Here is a 5356-nt window from a genome sequence, read left to right on the forward strand (position 1 = left end):
AACCGTTGTTTCTTCGACGATAATTCTACTCTTACAAGACAGCACATACTTGCTGCAACTTCCACTTATTTCTATCAAACCTTTGCTACTATCTACCATAGATCCAAAACTTTCATCTACAGCCCTAAAACTCCACCAACTACACCCTCAAACTGCACCCAAATTAGCCACAAAACAAGCCTAAACCGTAGCCTACATCCACCGATCTACCAACCCTTTCGACCATCAGCTCTCTCAACCAATACATGCCTTTAACCCAACAACAAAAGAGAGATCTTAACATCACAGATTTGGTGGCATATACTATGGCATCTGAGGAGGTAATCAATGCTAAATTCGAAGCCTTCGAGGTGCGAATGGAGGATAAGATCGGACGCTCTTTACCGAACTCAGATTGGGCCGACCACTAAGCCCGAAGAAATCACAACAAGGAGGGAGCTTTGCCCAATCGTACCAAGCCCAAAGATATGACTTCCAAGAGAGGGGAAGCTCTATGACCAACCCCAACTATCCATGCATGAGAGCGGATTTCCCTAGATGGGAAGAAGGAGACCCGATTGGTTGGATCTCACGCGCGGAGCGATATTTTCGGTACCATAGAACCACGGATGCATCTATGTTGAAAATTGCAGCTATACATCTTGAAGGGGATGCTATACAGTAGTTTGATTGGTTTGAACATACTTATGGAGTCCTTTCATGGCGACAATTCAAAGAAGGACTGCTGATCCGTTTCAGACCAACCAATTACGAGAATATTGACGGACAACTAGCAAAGATCCGACAAACCTCCACCATTCAGGAGTACCGAACCAGGTTTAAAAGATTATCTAATCAAACTTATGATTGGTCTCAAAAACAACTATTGAGGACCTTCATTGAGGGCTTGAAGCCAGAGATCCGAGGAGAAGTTAAAGCGCGACAACCGTATACGCTTATGGCAGCCATCTCTTTCGCACGACATCAAGAGGAGCAATTGAACCATGAAGCTCGGAGGACTAGGGTCGCTCCTCAACCAGTAATATTGAAGCCCTCAGCCCCCCCTAATATTGACCAAGTCCCTACACCAAAGAGGTTAACAAGAGAAGAGCTTCGGGAGCGATATGCGAAGGGGTTATGTTGGCATTGTGACGAGCCGTGGAGCCGTGAGCATCGCTGTAGTAAAGAGAGACTTCTTATGATTGAACCAATAGAAGAAGAGGTCATTGAACATCCAGAAGAGAGCCTTGAACATAAAGAAGAAGATGCAGAAGAAGAGCCACAACCGACTGAAGTTACGGTACATGCACTAGCCGGCTACTCAAACCCGGAAACGATGAAAGTTGGAGGCCTTCTCAAACAACAACCGATCATTGTTCTCATCGATACGGGCAGTTCTAATAACTTTCTAAACATTAAGGTTGCTATCCAGATGGCCTTACCTATTGAGAATTGCAGCAGGTTTGACGTTAAGGTCATCGACGGACGGATTTTGAATTGTGATCGTAGGCGCCCGCAGGAGAAACTATTGCTGCAGGACCATGAGATAATTGCAGATTTCTTCCTTCTCCCTCTTGATGATCAAAAGGCCATGTTCATAATTAAATGGTTGACGACATTAGGTGATATTTCTTGGAATTTTATGCAACTAATTATGAAATTTTACAGTAAAGAGAAACAGGTGATATTGAACGGGAAACGTTGGGGCGACATAATGACGATTTGCACACAACAAATGGAAAAGGTTTTGCATAAAGCATGCAGCAGATTTTTTATACAACTTGAGCAATAAACTAAGGGAGAGCCAATACAAATTGAAGATCCAAACCTACTTTCTTTGCTTGCTGAATTTTCAGATATATTTGACGAACCGTACAACCTACCTCTTACACGTCGGCATGATCATTATATAATGATTCTTTCAGGCAAACCTCCAACAAATACTCGACCATATCAATATCTATATCTCCAGAAGGATGAAATAGAAAGGATTGTAAAAGAAATGCTTGAAACAGGAGTTATTCGGCCAAGTTGCAACCTCTATTCTTCACCGGTGCCACTTGTACGCAAGAAGGACGGAACATGGCGAATATGCGTTGATTACCGAGCTCTCAATGGCATAACCATCAAGGACAAATACCTTATTCCAATAGCAGATGAATTGCTAGATGAAAGGGAGCATAAATCTTTACAAAGCTGGACCTTTGATCCGGGTATCATCAAATATGAGTGTGCGAAGAAGACATACCGAAAACCACCTTTTGAACACACAATAACCATTACGAATTTTTGCTTTCTTCAACAGAAGGTGGAATATCTTGGGCATATCGTATCAGAGGAAGGTGTGACAGTGGACCCCTTCAAAATTGAAGCAATGCAAAACTGGCCTATCCCGAGGAACGTAAAATTGCTACATGGCTTTCTGGGTTTAACAGGCTACTATTGTAAGTTCGTGAAAAACTATGGAGAGATCAGTGCACCACTTACTTCCTTACTGAAAAAAGATATCTTCCAATGGTCGGACAGAGCCTCCATTACCTTCGACAAACTTAAGGCAGCCATGACGACGACGCCGGTGCTAACACTACCAGATTTTAACCGACCCTTCATTATTGAGGCCGACGCATCTGGAGTTAGAATTGGAGCCATTCTCATGCAAGATGGTCGACCACTCGCATACACTAGCAAGGCATTATCTCCCTCCCATCAAAATAAGTCAACATATGATAAGGAGATGCTCGCCATTGTGCACGCAGCAACGAGGTGGAGACCCTACTTGATTGGTCGACGATTTTAAAATAAAACCGACCATAAAAGCCTCAAGTACTTTTTGGAGCGAAAGATACCATCCCCTGAGCAGCAAAAATGGGTAACAAAACTTCTTGGATTTGATTTTGAAATAACTTACAAAAAGGGGAAAGAGAATGTTCTTGCAGATGCTCTTTCGAAGCTACCCGAGCAAGTTGAAGTTTCGGTCGTTTCACTTCCGACCAGCGACTTCCTTGAGAATATTAAGATGGAATGGCAGGAAGATTCAGATACTAGTATGATTATAAAAAAATTGGAGGAAGCACCTGTCACGCCCCTCAAATATATCCATGATTTTTTTAAAACAATTCATCACAGAAATCAATCCAGGATCCAAACTAACGTTTGAGGACACTGAAAAACATTCAATCAAATTCACATCCATAAAACCTGTGCATTTTAAAAACATATATCACATCACTCGACAATTCACATTTATGGCAACCCAAGCCAACTTGACAAACATGAACAACATTTATAAATCCACAAGCTAAATAAATTATACAATCAGAACTCCAACTATTCACCACAAGTTCATATCGTCATAAATTAGACTTAACATTCCGAAATTCCATATAAGAGAGGTCTCCTAACACTTTAACACAATATATCCATTTCGGTTCATCGACAATGTTTTATTACATACAAAACATACTTATACAACAATATCATAATAACCAACCAGACTTGCCCATAATTCTGAATAGCTATCCACTGCCTCAGCCCAAATCAAACATCACGAAGAGTGACAAGCTGACCTGAAAGATTTATATAACAACGGAGTGAGCCAAAAACGGCTCAGCAAGTGACAAAGCATATTCAGAACAAAAGAACGATTTCAAACAAGTAAGGTATCATAATGTAAGGCAGAATACAAGAATTCTCAAGGATACCATCTCATTAGATACAAAATCATATGTATCATGTCATTCAAACATATTTGATTCATAACAAATGGAGCACAGAGTAATTGGAGCATATCAATGGCAGATAGGACATTTCAGAACATATCAGTTCATAGCAAATGGAGCACAGAGTAATTGAAGCATATCAATGGCAGATAGGACATTTCAGAACATATCAGTACATAGCAAATGGAGCACAGAGTAATTGGAGCATATCAATGGCGTATGAAATGTTCCGGAGCATATCAACGACATATGGAACATTTCGAAACATATCAACAGTGGATGAAACATTTCAGAGCATATCAATAACAAATACCGTACAGAAGCTCAAACGTCGTCTTTGACGTTGCAAACATATCAATCTTATCCAAAGCATGTACAGAAACGCATAACCAAAGCTCTGGATATCATATCAAACATATAGAAGGTGTAGTGGGATCTCAGTCAGAATGTGATTTATCCATTTCTGAATGACCACCTGACAAAAGTCTCCCACGTCTGGGAGCTCCATCCACCCACGTCTAGGTGAAGTCAAAGGGGGCTGGCAGAGCATCGCAGGCTCTAAGCACATACCCACATAGCGGGCAACAAGCGCATATCCCTCATAGCGGGACCCCACATAGCGGGCAACAAGCGCATACCCTTTACCATTTCTGGCAAAGGTCCAGACAATCCCACACACCAGAGTACAAAAGGGCAGTTTCAACAATAAGTAGCATATATCGGAAGCACACGCGGAACAACAAAGCGTACATGTGCCGTTACGAATCAATCCGAAGTAAGCAATAATCTTTCACAAGTATATTCAGATTTGAAAGGAATTTAAAAGCAAGGGCACATATGGAATCCAAGCAATCATATATAACTCAATTCAATAAGAAGATTTGATGAATTCAATGTCCAAAGGAATGAAACTGGAATAGGCACATATCGAAAGCAAATGCGGAACAATAGGATATACATGTGCCTATATGAGTCAATACGATATAGCATAAACGTTACACAACAGTTTTCAAGAATGCAATAATTTTAAGGACAAGAGCATACAAGAATTCAAAGCACTAATATAAAGCTCAATTGAATGAGAAAGCTAAAGGATATCAATTTCCAAAGGAATGAAACCAGAATATGAGAAATCGACCAAAGCTCGATTTCTGGCAGAATACAGAAGGCACATTGAACAAATGATTCAAACTATCAATCGTGCTCCAATTTACTCAGAAATAATCATTGAATAATACTTTCAGATAAGACAGGCTTCATATGAATTGAAATGTCCAACAAAGAGAGTTACAAATAATTTGGTAAGCAAGTGTCGTAGAACAAAATCTCTGTTGGCAGAATTCATAATGTCAGATTCAACAGATAACTGGGCAAGTGTTTGGATTCCAAATCTTTCAATCCATATTTCAAAAGAAGGATCTACGAGTCTAGTTTCCAATGAAATCAAGTTTGAACAAATCGGAGTTTCCAACAGACTTATAGGCAGCTCGGAATCAAAGGTCAGAATCTTAGAAGTTGCATAGATTCGAATCGTTACGTCTAAACAGGAGATATATCAAATGCAAGGCTAGAACAATTCAAAGTTCCTCATATTCAAAGCAAATGTAGAGATAAAATTGCAGTGAGGAACGATCAGGATACTTGCAATAGGAAAGATT

The sequence above is a fragment of the Musa acuminata genome, chromosome BXJ3-2 (genome assembly GCF_036884655.1).
Source record: "Musa acuminata AAA Group cultivar baxijiao chromosome BXJ3-2, Cavendish_Baxijiao_AAA, whole genome shotgun sequence".
Classification (NCBI taxonomy): Eukaryota; Viridiplantae; Streptophyta; class Magnoliopsida; order Zingiberales; family Musaceae; genus Musa; species Musa acuminata.